The following is an 18,732-nucleotide window of genomic DNA, read 5'->3' on the forward strand; positions in this document are numbered from 1 at the left end:
TAATGTTTGCTCAAAATGGCAAAAGAGAGGTTTGTTTCTGTTCTATTTTCAGAACCAAGCAAAGATTTTTTTTAATCTAGCAAAACTTTCTTGTTGAAGTCATGCTTGTGTACATATACCAAGCATCATTTTAAAGGTACAATGGGTAAGCTTTTTGTGTTAACACATTGTTACAAGACCATTGTAAATCCATTCCTATCATTGAAAAATGCTCACTGACATGTTGACTCACCCTCTGCCTGTGTTTATAGTCCTTAAATTAAGTCCAGGTTTCAAAATATGTAGTTCACGGGCCAAAACATGTACTGTACCAAAACGTCATATAGCTGTACAATAATTCAACTTATTGGTTGAAAATTGGTTCTAATTGCCACAGTCAATGGCATTTCAACGTCAGCGCATTCACATTGAAGGGGTGGGATAAACAATGTTGTGGTTTGAGCGTGTTTACTGCTGCAATTCCTCTCTTGACCGTTAGAAGTCCGAAATTACCTATTGTACCTTTAAGAACAAAATTTAAACATGGTGCGACATCAAACCGTACACATTAACCGACTTCATTTTATGACAAAAGAAGGATATCGTGCTATGTCCATCCATCCATTATCTTAACCCGCTTATCCTGAACAGGGTCGCAGGGGGGCTGGAGCCTATCCCAGCATACATTGGGCGAAAGGCAGGAATACACCCTGGACAGGTCGCCAGTCCATCGCAGGGCACACACACCATTCACTCACACACTCATACCAATGGGCAATTTAGACTCTCCAATCAGCCTAATCTGCATGTCTTTGGACTGTGGGAGGAAACCGGAGTACCCGGAGGAAACCCACGCAGACACGGGGAGAACATGCAAACTCCGCACAGAGAGGCCCCGGCCGACGGGAATTCGAACCCAGGACCTCCTTGCTGTGAGGCGGCAGTGCTACCCACTGCACCATCCGTGCCGACCCATATCGTGCTATGTGCCCACCCTAATTATTTTTACAATGAGGTGAGATGGACATTACATCAAGGGGCGACATAGGGGGCGACATAGGGGTGACATGGCTCAGGCAGTAAGAGCAGTCATCTGGCAGTCGGAGGGTTGCCGGATCGATCCCCTGCCCGGGCTGTGTCAAAGTGTCCCTGAGCAAGACACCTAACCCCCAAAATGCTCCTGAGGAGCTAGTCGGTGCCTTGCATGGTAGCCAATCGCCGTTGGTGTGTGAGTGCGTGTATGAATGGGTGAATGAGAAGCATCAATTGTACAGCGCTTTGGATAAAGGCGCTATATAAATTCCAACCATTTACCATTTACATCATCAACTGCTGAGCTAACTTCTGAAATCACTATTTGATAACATTATATTTTCCGGGCTTTTTAATCCCCTTCCTGCCAGATTCAGTCCTTTCAGAGCAGTTGGAGTTTGAGTGATGCTGACAGGCAGCGGTTAGCGTTCGTTAGTCTTTTTCAGAAATATGAAAGGCAGGCTCCTACGGCACTGGAATCAAGGCTTTCTCCAACGCCAAATTATTCCCCCCCTCCTCTTCCCACATTCTTCTTAGCAAGACGGCCAATATTTCCACGCCGCCTTTCATTTTTACTTTGCCTACGGACAATGCAATCAATCTCGGCCTCCTGTATCCCGAGGAGGTGTTTCATAATTCATCATAAGTTGCTTTGGGCCATGTAAGATGTGACAAAAAGAATCACAATCTAGGGAGAGGCGCCAGTAGACCAGGGGTGATGCACGCATTTACAAACCCTATACAATTAAGTCTGTCCTCAGGAGCTTTCTGGCTTCCTTTTAATGTATTCAGTGGGTTAAGAGAGGAACTTGTTCTTCAGCTTCCTCCACTGGCTAAAGAGCCACAGGGCAATCTTATTTATTTATTTAATATCTCTAGATGGTTTGTCCGCTAATTTTGTTAAATTACATTGGCTGGAGAAAGACTATCATAATATGAAACTGCTCTCAAAGCAGGTCTGGGCACATGAATATTTAATTGCGGACCAACTGTCGTGATTTTTTATTTTGCTTTATTTATTTGTTTTTTTATTTATTTATTTTTGGCTTGGTCTTTCCTCTATGCAGTGCTCCTGAAATCATATTCCCCTGGTGCTTTCTCAAATTATATCACAATATGGTTTTTTTTTAAGGTGAGTCATCTTTTGTTAGCTGCATTCCATTTTCACATTAACTGTCTCCTGATGTTTCTGTTTGAGATTTTATGGATAATTTCTTACATTTTGTGAGAGCTATATATTGTGCTGTCTGCCTCCAGCACTGCCTGGTATGTCATTTATGCCAACTAGTGATGTTGAATGAATGTTCCTTCTGTTTTTCTGTTTCTGAAATATACAGTAAAGGGACACATGTGGTTTGATGCTAGTTGTATACTAGCCATAAAATATAATATACCACTGCAGAACCTCAGATCAGGGATTTTCTGCTGCATCTTTTGAAATCAATTAGCATTTCTAACTTTATAAAGAGTCAACTGGGTTGTATCGAGAACTGGCAGTCATTTCTGTTCATACCGAGATTTGGAAGTCATCACATGAACAGGCAGATAATTTGAAATAATAATTTCAATGTTATGAGTCACATTTTAGCATACAATTACTTCATGGCCCAATTAAAGCAAAAAAATTTAGAATTAAACATTGTAAACTTCATCTCTGAAAATGGGGGAGTTGTCAAAAGTAAATCAGCCATAGAAATTTTTTTTCAGATAAACACGTTTAATTGTACACTAATGAATGCTTGAGAGTGTTCACTGACGAATATAATAAAAGTCTGACTCTTAATTAAGTGCAATCTTGCATGATATGTACCCTATTTCATGCACTTTTTGTGTTTTTCTATTGTCTCAGGTTGGCTGAATGAATTCCCGCCGGGCCCGTTATCAGATAAATAATTGTGGTAATGCTGTGATGTTAACAAGTTTGTGTGTGTGTCTCGATGACAATGTGTACATTCCACCATGTGAAGGCTCAGCGTGTAGCTGAAGAACGTTATCTAGATTTAATTAACAGATAAAAGCTCTGAGATTATTCAGTGCCCTTGCGTTCACCGTTGAACGTTGCCATTCTACTTCTGACTTTCAAAAACCAAAGTACTCTTTATACTCCCTTTGAACTTAATACAGCTAGGGGGCAGGAGTCTATCCCAGCATGCAGTGGTTGGGAGGCAGGAATACACCTTTGGCCAGGTCACCAATCCATCGCAGGGCCCACGCACCATTCATTCACACAGTCATACCTGTGGGAAATTTAGAGTTTCCATTAGCCTACTGGAGGCCTTTGGACTGTGGAAGGAAACCGGAGACCAAGCCTTCTGTCCTCAAAAATGAAAGGAAAAGAGGTTTTAGACCTGCATTGCCACAACTACACTGGCTGTTCTTATCATGGAGCTATAAATAAGCCTCAGCTGTCACTAGCACATTTGAGATTTCATTTAAAAAAATAAAAAAAGATATTGTTTCGTGAGTTGGAAATAAGAGACTGACTCATTGAGATGTGTCCTCTTTCACAAGGCAAAAAAAAAGAGATTTTCTTCCATTCAAAGGCAGATTCAGAGACTTGGAGATGGACAGGTGAAAAGTCTTTTTGGATCATACATTAATTGGTAGGTGTGAGAAGGCTAAAGGAGTGAAAGGAGACAAAGTGATTGGAGGTCATTATGATCTCACCCAGTTGCTCCTCCCCTTACCATATGGACTTCCAGGTGGAAACTGGTCATGGCCTCCAGACTATTGGTGAGCCAGGGATAAAAGTCCAGGGGCTCAATCCAATCACTTATTTTTCCTCTCTTTTATCTTTTCCTTGCTCCTGACCCGGAAATCGATTGAGGTCCACTATCATTCCAACCCGTTAAATGTTCCTTCTAGCAGCTAGAAGTAGAAGTGAAGAACTACCAATTTTTCCTTTGAGCACGAAAACATCAGTACATCCTTTGAGGAAGTAATTTTTTTGAAAAGACTGATGTATAAATGTTCGACCTGTCTGTCCAGCTCTTTCCATCTGCCACATCTGTAATGGACATGTCTTTGAAATGACATTTGAAGGAGTAAGGACAATAATTTGCCTAATTCTTGTTTTTGTCGATCTCCCTGTCTTAATTTATTTTTCTTGCCACTATTCCTAACCTGTCCCCATGGGTATAAGCAATTGGAATGAGCCCCAACAGAAACATCTTGTTCTGATGTTTCTGGTGGGAAATGTGTATCCTAGGAGTGTGAGAGTATGAGTCGAAGGTAGTTTTTGGATTATGGCATGGCTGAAATCATTCTGGGCTATGGAACCTAAATGATTTTTTGGATTCTCATTAACTTTGAAATGCTGACTAAGTCAACTGTGACTTTAGTCCTCACGAAAGCAGTTTAGTGTGAATATTACTGATTTATAAACTGTTTAAAGGGCACTGTCATGCTTGCTTCAACTCAGATTACTTGGATTAAATGCTTAAATTCTGCGTGTAAGCCTTTTTAAAATCACCGTCAGTGTAGCGATTCCTAACTATGGGGCAAAACTTCTCAGGTTTTCGACCTCACTGGACATGTTTGGCTTGAATCTCCAGCCTGTGTTTCCCAGAAAGTAATGGCCACTCAAACAAAATTTTTCCTCTTAAATTCCAGTTCAAAGGTTGTATTTCTTCATCAAAATCTCGGCGAAATCATAGCTGTCCACCATATCGCTCAGGCTAGCCAAGTTAGGTTATGTGATATCTGTATGCTAACGTTACCGTATTTTCTAGGAGTGTCATGTGATCTCCTTGATGGGTGGCTGTCCATAAACCAGCCCATTACCTTCTGGGAAACACAGGCTGGAGATTCAAGCCAAATGTCACTGGACGTGTTTGCCCTTAGACGTTTTGCCCAATATTTAGGAAACGGCTACACTGATGGTGATGTTAAAAAGGCCCGCACACATAATTAAAGCATTTAATCCAAATAATCTCAACTGAAACAAGCACAGTGACAGTGCTCCTTTGATTCAAATTCAAATCAAAGCTAAGGGCTGGTGTTTATTGAATGCAAGCCACAGAATCATTTGTTCTAATTAACATTATACAAACTTTGTGTTTCACACCCCTTCAGTAGGTGTTTATATGTGCTTGGAAGTACAGCCATAAGTGTGTGTTGTGTTAACTAAAACAAATGCTTCCGTTTTAAAATTGGAGCGGGGGGGGGGGGGGGGGCGGGGGCTTATGATGTTCATGGATCACATGAAGGGTACGAATCACTGATTTGTACTGATATTTATTCCTTCAAAACATAAAATAAAACTGTGAGTCCTGTTGCTTCGTGCTTCATCTCCAATACCGCTACTATATTGATTAATGACACCCCCCCACCTCCCCCCCCAGTGGCACACCTATCCACCTCAGCCTCCTCCATCTGCACAGAAACAAACAGGTGTTTATCATAACCGCGCTAATGCGGCGGGGCCTGCAGTCCGTCGTTTATCTCCGTTATTACGCTGGGACGGCGCGCCTCATCTCCTCCTCCGAGCCGCGCGGCCCTCCCGCTCCAGCCCAGCGCTCCGCTCCCGCTCTGACTTATAATCTGTTTAGCGAGAGCCGCACCCCGCCAAACGCCTCTTGGACAGGTTCTAATGCCCCTCATCCCTCTTGCGCTTTAAGTCCAGGTGCAGTTCCCCCGGGCGCGCGGCTGATTATGTTCCGTGTCGCGGGAAACCGTGACACAACCAGATGCGTCGCTCTGTTGTTCGCGACCGGGGGGAGAACATCACTTCCTCTTCCCCGTGACTCACGGGGGGCTCGTTCCTGTGGCAGCACACTGAAAAAAACATTCCCAGAAGCCCCGTACCCTTCATTCTGCCATTGATCAACCATTAAAAATGAGATCTTTTTTTTGATCGCTCGATTCAGCAATAGCACAGAATCAAAAGGAGGCCTGGGCTAATCAAACACGTCGGTGTTGTCTGTTTTAATTTAGAGTTACAGACGTCGCATGGATTACTGACAGGAGTTTGGGAGTTGCCCTGGCCTGCTAAGTGAGCCTAGAAAGTGATCATATTTTTGTAAACTAAATATTTTCCCTGCACTCTATCTTTCAGAATCAGTTCCACAGGTAGAGAAGCATACAGTGGAGAAGTTTGCAAACTACTCATGTCACTTTTGTGTGCCAGGTATTAGCAGTTAAGGTAAATTGTCTAGTCTGCGGACCAGAATGCATTGCAAATGCCCGCTACACTTTTCCCCTTCCTCTCACCTTTCCCGTTCTTCCTCAGGTGATGTTGGCGACCCTCACATGAACTCATCAGCCGCCTAATCTTCTTATTGGCGTAATCCGTCTTTCTCCAGGCATCTGAAGTGTGAACCTTCTCAAACCTTTTTTAAAAATTAAAGATGGGCAATACGGGTGTTAAAAAAGTTGAGTGAGAAATAACGACAGGAGAATGCATACTCATCCACAATATGTGTCAGCAGTTCAGAAACAGTTCAGCGGTTCAACTGCTGAGTTCCAAAAAAGCTTTATACAATTTTGTTACTAGATTTTACAGCAACTGAAAGCATCGTGTCATAGGTTAGCAAAAGGGGTCTCTTGTTGAATACAAAATATAAATAATACCATAAACATTTCCTCTAGGTAATTGAATATCACACGGTTGAGATGGAAACAAAATCATTGCTCAGATCTGCAAAAGTCACTAATGTTTTACCTTGAGAAAATAAAAATTTTCATATGATTACAAGACTTAAAGAAGCACTTCCAATAGCATCTTTATTCCCAGAACTACAGTTTGAATCCATCCCCCTGTCACCTATTTAACTCTTACCAGTAACTAAGTTACCAACAATGTCCAAATATCTATGGAGGCTTGTTCCTCTGAATGCTCTTCAGTTGACAATTGCTGAAAAAACTACCAGAACAGTTTCTTCACCATGTCTGTTAAACTACCGTCTTGAAACTGTGTTTGTGGTGCTAAATGCTTGAATTGAGGTGTTCAGACACTGACAGAATCCCATGGGGATAATCAATTTTTCACACCTGTTCAGTAGATTATACAGCCAATCCGGCTCTCTGACCTTGAATTCCCCTCCAAATATGGAAAAAAGAAAAAAGGCATCTCTGGTTATTTTTTTCCCCATACACCAGAACTGAACAGGGATCTGCATTAAGACAATCAGAAATGACATGGGTTGACTGTGCCATAACTAATCGCATTGCACCACATCTAAACCTTGTAAAAGAACTGGCTTGACACAATGTTTTGAAGAAGACCAATGTTTTCATCCTTCCCCATTTCCAAGCTGTTGAACCAGAGCTCGATTGATTCTATTTTCTCCCCTAAAAATGAAAAGGAAATCAGTTTTTGAGTGTCATGAGATTATCTGGTATGCCAAAGCCCTTAGCAATTATTACATTTTGACCTTCTCTGTTTGATTACTGGACCAGAGGGTCAGGTGTGTTTAAGTTTCATTTGAATGGCAGGAGCCATAAACCAGGGAGAGCTGTTGCAGATTAATGTTTTATTTCGCATGTAATTTCCCAGAGAAAGCCTGTACATTTCATTTTTCATTTTTAAACACAAGCATGTATCACTTTAAGGCAGGGAGACATCACAGTCGCTTGGTATTCCCAGTATGACATCAGCTATGAATAATTTTAGAAATCATTTTTCATAAACCATTGGTGCATGGTTGAAAAGAATGTCTTCTCACAAATGTACTGCCAACCAAGCGCAGTCTCATCTGTTTCAAGGGGGGGTAAATTACATCAAAACAGCATAGCTCATTAGCCTGCATCTCTCATAATGCTAATGAAGTTTCAGTGCAGATGAAGAATGGGAACGAGAGGGGGATTTTAGCCACAACAAATCAACTTTTGTCTCTAAATTACTATTTAATGAATTCATATTTTTCTGAATTTAAAGTTGTGTTTATATATTTTACTAATCTTTAAAGTTTTTTTTTCAGACTGCAGTATTGTCGTTCTTAGAGACATAGAGTACCCTGCCCTGCAATAATGTCAATCTTAGTTGCATGCACATGGTGGTAGCCATGCATCAATATTATGGTGAAGCTGTCAATAAGTAGATCGGTGATTGATTCGCTATGCCTCAAATGCCAGGAGAATCCCCTAGGCTGGGTAGCTGATGCAGAGCTATGTTTGGACTTGAGAGTTATGTGACAAGGAAGAGAAGTCGGTTGTTGAAAAGCAACCTGAAATGGGCGTCATTGTTAGTCCAGGCACATGCAGAAGATCGTACATAATATTGCACCACAGTGCAATGCATACCAAGACAGTGGGGGTCTAACTGTTCTATTGCTGTTCTGTTATTCTGTTTTTTGTACACACTTACATTGAGCTGTAAGCTAATACACATTGAGGAAGGTCATTTGGTGTAAAATAAATGACGTTACTGATTTATTGGCATGCATGTGAGTAATTATAACCAATACACTCTTGGCTCTCCACCCCTGATCTCACACGTTTTGACCCTCTCACAAGCCCATGTGTATAACATTGATTAAGCATACCCTCAGGAACCATTCATCAGTAAATAACGCTGTTCCATTCTCTAAACAGCCTGTGTGTTTACCATGATGTGACAATTCACCAAATTCATTCGCCTTGTATTTAATTAAAACAAATTAAGGTCAATCGTAATGGTGACTATATAAACAGGTGAGAGAGAAGAGATAGCGAATGCTACTTGTTCTAAATAAGGGAATAAGGGGAGCAGTGAAGATTCAAAATAAAAGGAATATTCATGTTAAGCTCATCCTAGATTTATTTATTTATTTACATTACAATGCTAAATGCAATGCACTTCATATCAAGTTTATTCAGGTAGAAAGAAGCAAATGAAAAATACTTGTGTATGTGTGCATGTGTGTGTATGTGCATGTGAGAGAGAGAGAGAGAGATATGCCTATGTATATGGGAAATTTAGGACAACAGCAGGAATACTGACTAGTGCCTTTACATTTACCTTCAAAAATGACATTTGCATCACAATGCAGTTCTTATGCCTTTAACGTAAGGGGAAAAGAGCAGGATGACGTCTGGCAGCGGGCAGGAGTCTCACCTGTGGACAGTCAGAGGACAGCAGACTGACTGCCCATAGTGGGTGATTCACACAGGGGACGCCAGCAGTCCTGACTGCCCACAGTGGGTGATTCACACAGGGGACGCCAGCAGTCCTGAGTGCCCACAGTGGGCCATTCACACAGGGGACGCCAGCAGTCCTGACTGGCCACAGTGGACCATTCACACAGGGGACGCCAGCAGTCCTGACTGGCCACAGTGGACCATTCACACAGGGGACGCCAGCAGTCCTGACTGCCCACAGTGGACCATTCACACAGGGGACGCCAGCAGTCCTCTGACTGCCCACAGTGGGTGATTCACACAGGGGACACCAGCAGTCCTGACTGCCCACAGTGGGCCATTCACACAGGGGAGGCCAGCAGTCCTCTGACTGCCCATAGTGGGCGATTTACACAGGGGACGCCAGCAGATGAGCTGCAGTCCCCGTCACTGCCAGCAGGGGCAGACTGCACTTACAGAGGGCCCCCCAGGGCCGGGACATTATCAGGGGCTCCCGTTAGACTCCGCACCTGGGACTGTTTTTGGGGGGAGGGGCCGGGTCCCGTGGCCCCCGCCCCGCGGCCGTGTCCCAGAGACGCGCGGCGGTAACCCCTGGAGGACGCGCGGGAGAGCCGAGCGTGACAGCCAAACCCTGACTCTGCACACGCTCTCCACAGGCTGAGTCCACACCGCCACTTCTGCTGATGCTCACGGGGGAAAAATCTATATTTATTCTTCATTATTATGCTTCAGTGTGTTACATACATGTACATTTCTTATATTTTACTTTTTAATTAGGGATAATGACAACACAGGAACTTTGCGGAGGTATTATGCTACTGTAATGTCCAATATGTTAATTATACTAATAATGTTACCAGGTTAAAATGCCAATATAACCTGTTAATTTCTAGCGTTGCTACCTTTAACAGTCCATTGCCCTCGCTTTGTGAAACCACACAGGTTACGGCAGACGTAGGGAAGCAATTAAGATAAAGTTAATAGAATCCATTTATACATAGTTCGAAATGCTACAATTTAATTGAAAGTTAATTTAGAATTGGTTAAACAAAATATAATAACATATCGCATTCATATACACAACATTCATATTCATATATTATATTAACGCACACACACATACAGACTCATAAGCATGCACGTGCACACACAAACGCACACACACACACACATCGTCATATATACAGTCGTCCTGGCTCTCTTTTCCAGCAAATGTTATGAAAAGTATTTTTTCAATATACATATAGTATAAATATTCAATATGCATCCATATCAAGTAAAAGGTAGTTGTGGGGTTGTTCTGTAATGAGCCCATTTGTCACTCTAGAATATTAATATCCAACATTTATAAAAATAAACGAGTAAATTACTAACTGTATTGCCAACAATAAAACATGTTTCGTACTTTGTCACAATAATGGGTTGTTCCATCTACCTGCTAGGATGCTGTTTAATGCCTTAATTATGGGCACTTCTAATATAAATGTAACATACTTAAGCAAGTGATAATTTCTCTTCATTTAAATTTTTTTATTTATTATAAAAGCTCAGCTATCATGGTACAACAATGAAATCCTGTAGAAGAAATCTAGAAAGAAATGTTTACATTCAGTTAATATCAGTTATAATCATCAGTTAGATTGATCTTCACTTTAAGAGCAGAACCCACTGCAATGAATATATTAATGAATTGATAAATCAATAAATGTAAATACAGTGACATTTTAGAAGTGTTCATTTGGGTAGTACATCACTTTCACAGCTGTGTAGGTTCTCTGATTCATAACAGAGGCATCAGTGCTTTCAGTGAGTGATGTAATCGTAGCAGGATACAGATAACCTAGACTGAGTCTACAAATAAATATTAATATTCAGGCCCCAGGGTAGCCCCAGGGGATTCTGGGATGTTATTTGTGTTGGATGACAAAGCTCTGTAGTTCTCCAGACGGATGCACAGTGCATTTTCCAGGTGAAAAGGAGAGTACAGGACCAGGTGAAAAGCAACCTTCAGCTTTCTTTTTACTACGCTGAAATAGTTTGATGTTCCCTTCTGTCGTATTATTTGAATTGATTAGTCAATTTATAAGCAACACTACCAACAAATGTCAAAACCACACAGGTTGAGGCATTCTTTTTAAGCTGAGAAGATGTATGATACTGAGAATAAATAAACGGAGGTTATACATTATTGCTCACAATACATCGATCAAACTATGGTTGGAGTGCTGTGTCTGTCTGCAGCCACCACGACAGGAGAAGGTCATCAGCGCTTTTGGGAAAGGCACACAAATGAGGCTATGTTTCGTGAATGTAGAGCTGATAGCAAAGGAAAGTTTGTAGCTGGCTCTTCTGTTCCCACCACTAGTCTTTTACATTTCTGAAACTACGGAAAAATTTACTAACAAATAATTACAGACACAGAAACCTGCCACATAACTTACTGTAGATCTCTCTCCCTCCCTCCTCTATCTCTCACTCCATCCTCTATCTCTCACACTCTACTATATATCTCTCACTCCAATATCTCTATCACACCAAATCTCTCTCCTTCTCTCCCATACTGCTCTCTCACTCCTCCATCTCTCGCTCCCTCTCTCTATGTGCTCAGCACAAATAATCACAAGTGTTTTTGTTTGTGAGAGATTAGCTGAGTATATAAAGTTCCTGTGTTTACACCATTAGCTCATACTCAAACACTGCAGTCTGCACCCTGCTTGGAACCGTTCCAATGAATATCAAAAAGTATTTTACATAAAATAATATTGAGATTGTATACATGATACACACTCACCCACACACATTTTATTTTCATTTCGGGTCTTTGAATTTATTTCTGTTGGAGGAACACGATGGGTTTCCTCAGTTGAAAACAGCTGAAATATTGGGGTTTTGCAATAGTCTTAAAATGTGCGTGTTGCCAAAGAAAATCTTTTTGACTGAAAAAGTGTGATGTTATAAAGAGGAATGTTTCAGAGATGGTAATGCAAATAAGATAATTCATCAATATGAGTATGATATATTCAGTATGAAGCAAAGCTTTTCCTGTTCCTGTTTCCTGTCACAGGAAGTTGAAGTGTTTTCACCTTAAGTTTTCATTTCAAGTTTAAGATTTAAATCCAAGTCTGTTTGTAGGTGGAACAACAGAATGCATGTAGAGTAGGTAGAGAATTGACAATTTTAGCAATTTTCTAAAGTGCTCATTTGCTAAATCTTCACTGCTGCAGTTGTAATGGTATGTAGTTAAACCTACTACCTATAATGGACGTTGATCTTCTCTTTTATTCTGCCAAACCGATATTTGAACAGAACATATACAGTAATCACGGTTTAAAAATACCCTCTCAGCATGTCGCCTTTTCGGAATGATTGTTCGTACTGTACGGTGTTATGCGAGTTCTATCTTTCTTATAAAAAGAAAAAGAAAAAGAAAAAAAACGAAGCCTTCCCAAGCTTATTGCCCTTGATATCGCGGAGTGAAGAGCGCACGGTAGGTCCATGAGCGTCGTGTAGAAGGGGATTCTCCGAGAGGAAAGGTAGGCAGCGCTTTTCATTAATCACCGTACAGCGTGTGGCCCCAGACAGGTGTTCCGAGAGAAACGGGGTTCACACAGGAGGCAACGCTCCGCTCCAATTAATTTTCAGCTGCCACCGGAGCAGCGCCGACCCTTACAGAACCGGAGTCGCGATAACGGCGCTCTGATCATTCCCAGCAGCAACGCAGCGAACGCAAAAACACAGAAGGCTCAGCCTTTCTTTTTCTTTCTCCCCTCTCCCCCCCTCTTCCGAAGTTTATCTGGTTAAAAATACTTTAATTTCCCCCAGCTTCCAGAGGCTACCTCTGTATTGCCAGAAGAGTAACGTTCATCATTTATTCATGGGTTTGAAATAACTGCGTGAAAAGAATGAAAGGGGGGAAAAAAGCACATTCCTCGTTTGCTACTCCTGTCTCTTCTGAGGAGTAAGGGCCTCTAAGCATGCTGGGAATATATATTTCATGGGTAAACACAGGAAGAACTCAAAACTGATTATAGCTGTATTGTTTTGACTATGCCTCCACCCTAACCACCCAAAACCGCCTACTCTAGTCAAGCCTCCATCAATGCAGAATACAGTATGTACTGTATGCGCATATTGCAAGGATACCATCTCTCAAAACATACATATTACTCTTTGTTAAACAAAGCTGCCATGTTTTAGGCTAATGCAAGGCATGTACAAAAAAGAAGCGCTTGCATGCACGTCAACTGCTAGCATAATAAATGCGACTATACGCACAACACACAACCGTACATAATCCTGCTGCGTTGTGTGTCATGTCTTTCCAGAGCTATGCTTGGTTATGCCCGATTTCACCTCGATTTCACCTTTTTTTCTGTGGTTTTGTTTGCTTACGGAGTTTCAGTGACATGTTTGATGGGAGGGTGATCAACTTGAAGTTTCAATTTGCGACAGTAGCACAGCTGACTGCGAGACCATCGATACACAAGCGTACAGCGCTACACTGAACCGCACTGCCTTTCTGCTAGGCGCTTTCCCATGGGCCTGCGAAGGGTTTTCCCATATGAGTCCGGCTTGCAGACTGCGGTTTCATAAGATGCAGTAGCAAATCATTGTCACAAGTAATTACCATAGTACATTGTACTCAACACTTCCAACACAGCCACTATTGCACGGCATACTTTAGCTGTTGGTTGCACAGCTAGGGGTTTAAATTGGGTAGTTTTTGAAGTATGGGGATTGTGGGGTCTATAGGCTACTGGTAGAACTCCCTGATGCAGTTTTGGGGCACACAACGACAACACTGGCTTTGCTTGTTTGTGTGTCCCATTATATCTGACTGTCTATATAGGTTGCCTTCAAGAGACACTGTTCATCGAACTGTATACTTTATGTGAAGTGGATATACATCACATACTGTAGCTTTACTCATACTGTAAATAAAGGGACCAATAATGGAGGATTTGCCAGTAGGCATGCCTCCATATTATAACATATTGCATATGATATGTGAATTTCATTAGACATTACATGTTATTCTGGTTTTTTTCTGATGTGACCTGGGGTATAGACTTGACTGTATAATCAAGGAGAGCTTTGGGAAAGGAAAGATTTATTAAGGGGTGGAGTTGTCTCTAATCACCACCTCTGATTTGCTTTGCATTATTTGAGGTCATGATTTGCCAGAACTGATCAATCCGTAAAGTGCCTATACAGAATGTCAACCTGGTAAGTCTCATATTACTCATAAGTTTTTTTATGCTTATTGAAAATAACACGGTATGGTCATTACTTGGAGCTTATTATGAGTGATTCATATGACCAGATTCAAGTGCTGCTAATCACACTGTACTAGTAGCAGCATGATGAGCCTTTGTGAATTTTCTCTGAATCACAGCCCTTGATGCAGAGATCATCTGAAAAGCAGATTTCTGGGGAATTGCGCTTGAGTCATGCCCCCTCCAGCATCTGCGCTTTGCTGGCTTCCCACCCCTGGCTCTGAAATAACTCACATTTTCTCTCACGCTAGACTCCATTCTGCGCCTTTTCATAAAAGCATGTTTTAAGAGTGTTGTCTGGAGACTCTCTGCTCTGTAGTTTCACAGCTAACCCGCAAACACGCTGACAAGCGTGTGCACATTTTAATTCCAGACTGAGCCTGCTTTGGCATCTGCGGCACCTCTCATGCCCTTGTTCTACAGAGACATTGTAGAGATTTTGATATGGATGCATGGCGCAGGTTAGATGTTTGTCAGAATTCTGTGGCACACAAGCGGCTGCATTTTAATCAACAGGCGTACTAGCGCTCAACAATAAATGGAAACGCAATCGTGTTTATTTAACCCGTTAATGTGCAAGGTCACAAATATGCGATTAGAATGTACTTAACTGAGAATTCTAATGCTGGTGTCACAGTCACTACTGGTAACTGAATGGAATGGAGTTCTAGAACACTGACTTAGAATTTGAGAACATTCTAAGTCATTGAAGAACATTCCTCCTCTTCAAAGAGTGAAATTATCTGATTCTTGTGTAAAGGCATGAGACTCATTATTCTGCCTTGGCATGGCTGGAGTGTACTCATACCATCTAATAAGCCACACAGCTGCCGAATATGCAAATCTTTGCCTGACAGAATTTGGGTGTAATTACATTTGAGTATAATTTCATTACATTGACATGAATACATTAATGTCAGTTGAAATGTAAAGTCATTGTTTTAGTGTATTTTGTACAAAACTTTTATGGAGAGTTGGAGTTACCGTTCAATTGCTGATATAAATTATATTTGTGCTCTTTGTAGGGCATTTATTTTTGCCTAGCACCTCAGTTAATTGCACCTGTCCCCGGTTTGATTCAGAAACGGCAGTTTTTGGTCGTTTTTAGTTAATTTATTTATTTATTTCCTGGCCGCGGGTATAAATCAGCTGTTAATGTCCCACATTTCCGTGTACAATGTAGAAACATGCTGAAAAACCGGTCCCTGGGTAGCTGTATTCTCAGGTTCTGTTCTGCAGAGGTGCTCGTTGCTGAACTCTGAGCTGTACAGTTTGGTGGGAATAATCTGTCCTTATAAAATATGCGGCCATTTTGACCTTGGTACGGATACACAGATAAGCCGGGGAAGGCTCACAGAAAGGCAGTGAGAATATACAGCCATGGCAGCGCAGTCTGTATTCATAAATACACCAGGGTAAGAGCAGGGGCATCAATTATTCAGCTGAGAAGACAAGGCCAAAGCAAGTAAGCAAAAGATGAGAGAGAGCGTTTGGAGGAAGAAAGAGTGTCTTCATGCTGTGTTGTGAATGGAGGGAGGTTTAGTCTAATATTAGAAATAGCAATGATATGTGGAAAAAAAAGATTTCTGGTGATTGAATTTCTACACGCTTACATTGAGTAATGTTTTGAAACTCCCTGCCATGGGGACCACTGTGTTTTTGTTTGTGTCTGCACGCTGCCGATCTCTTGCTAACTTAAGGTTGTTGAAAGGTGTCCTTTCATTTTCCCTTAAACATATTAACACCATTAAATTTTGGTTTGTTATCATTTACTATCTCGAGATTTACATAATTAGCTTTCTCTTTATCTTTTGGTAGATAATTCTTCATTATCTACAGACTGGTTAGGTTTAGTGGCCATGTGTGCACCCTTTCACCAATTAGGAATCTGTTGATTGACTTCTTACCTCTTTTTATGGAATTGTGCTACACTACAATGTGATCATGGGACTTGTATTCTTTAAGGCATGCAATGCTATCTCTGACATAATGTGGCTTAAGAGGGTAAATAATCCCTCAGAACATGAAAAGCTTCTAATTAAGAAAAAAAATGAACAGCTTGTTAAAACAGGATTGGAGGAGCAGTTGGAATGAAAATCGCTGTCACAGGGGTCCCCCAGGACCGAGTTTGGGAACCTCTGGAATATGCTAGTAGTCTTCCCTGTATCAGAAGTATCTATAATCTAATCAATCAGTAATCTACTCAATTATGATGGGTGTATTATACATTATATGTATAATACACTTTTAAAAGACAGAGTACGGTTATAAATGCAGGGCGGAGTGTAGCGTAGTGGTTTAGGTAAATGACTAGGACACGCAAGGTCGGTGGTTCTAATCCCGGTGTAGCCACAATAAGATCCGCACAGCTGTTGGGCCCTTGAGCAAGGCCCTTACCCCTGCATTGCTCCAGGGGAGGATTGTCTCCTGCTTAGTCTAATCAACTGTACGTCGCTCTGGATAAGAGCGTCTGCTAAATGCCATTAATGTGATGTAATGTAATGTAATAAATTCATAAAGAGCTCTCCAAACCATACAGATTTATAGTGGTAAATGGTTGTCATTTATATAGCGCCTTTATCCAAAGCGCTGTACAATTGATGCTTCTCATTCACCCATTCATACACACACTCACACGCCAACAGTGATTGGCTGCCATGCAAGGCACCGACCAGCTCGTCAGGAGCAAATGGGGGTTAGGTATCTTGCTCAGGGACACTTCGACACAGCCCGGGTGGGGGATCGAACCGGCAACCCTCCGACTGCCAGACGACTGCTCTTACTGCCTGAGCCATGTCGCCCCCGTGTGTGTTTGTATATTACACTTGGATTTAAGAGCCTTGGTGCAGATTGCAGGCATAACATTTATTTGTTTTATTAATATTCATTTTTGTGTTATACTCTCCCACGTTCCCTCTAGAACTGACCGCAGGTGACTCGGTGAAGTTAATCAGAAATCAAGCCAAGGACAATATTTAGTTTTAATTACCGGCACTTGCCTGTAATTGCCGGGCAGGGGAAAGACTTTGGTAGGGGTCCAAGCAAAATGATTTATTCTCATGTGATTATATTAACATGGACGATAGCTTGTTCACTTTAAAAACAGATCAATTAATGTTCACCTCATTTAGCTTTATTAAAACACTTTCTTTTGTCAGTTTAGGCTATTTTAGAGATTCTGTGTGTGGCAGTGTGCCTGTGTACAGTACAGGTGGCACGGTGGTGCAGTGGACAGAAAGGTCTTAGATTTGAATCCCGACCCAAGGCCTCACTGCCTGAAGGTTGCATGTTCTCTTGTGTCCAAGTGGGAGGGTGTCCACAGTCCTGGGTTCTCTGGTTCACTCCCACAGTCCGAAGACAAGCAGTGGGCTAATTGGAGACTTCAAATGTCCCCATATGAATAGCCTGAATGTTATACAGCTTTGCTGCAATGGTGTAATAATGTTTTGTGCTTGCACATTACATTACATTACATTACAGGCATTTGGCTGATGCTCTTATCCAGAGCGACGTACAACAAAGTGCAAATCAGAACCAGGGAGAAGTGCGCTGAAAGACCCTAGAGGGAAGTACAGTTTCAAGTGCTAGGAATTCCACCAGGATAAGACTTTGTAAATGACAAAGGATTATATCTATAAACCGTTTTAGGAAACACAAAAAGGAATGAAAAAGTGTACACCTGTGTCGGAACAGTTTACTTAGCCAAACGGAAGTAGCAATAACACAATCCTATTGAACACAACCCGAGTAATAATGAAACACAATTGTGAGAACTAAAAATTACAGGGTGGCCTGGAGGGGTGGGAAGAGGTGCAGCTTGAAGAGGTAAACACTCTGTGGTTGAAGGTGGTCTCATCCTGCTCTTTATGTGAATGATATGGAAGAGCTGGGTGCTGGGTTAAATCAATCTGCGCCTAATCTCGCTGAGCGTTGGCAGCAGTGGGAGGGAGGGGCGAGGTATTGGCCCCACCAGTCCGGTGCTTCCGGCTCTACACCACGAGGGGGCTCTACACCACGAGGGGGCTCTACACCATGAGGGGACTCTACACCACGAGGGGGCTCTACACCACGAGGGGGCTCTACACCAGGAGGGGGCTCTACACCAGGAGGGGACTCTACACCACGAGGGGGCTCTACACCACGAGGGGACTCTACACCACGAAGGGGCTCTACACCACAAGGGGGCTCTACACCACGAGGGGGCTCTACACCACGAGGGGGCTCTACACCACGAGGGGGCTCTACACCACGAGGGGGCTCTACACCACGAGGGGGCTCTACACCACGAGGGGGCTCTACACCTCGAGGGGGCTCTACACCACGAGGGGGCTCTACACCACGAGGGGGCTCTACACCTCGAGGGGGCTCTACACCACGAGGGGACTCT

The sequence above is a fragment of the Conger conger genome, chromosome 11, assembly GCF_963514075.1.
Source record: "Conger conger chromosome 11, fConCon1.1, whole genome shotgun sequence".
NCBI lineage: Eukaryota > Metazoa > Chordata > Actinopteri > Anguilliformes > Congridae > Conger > Conger conger.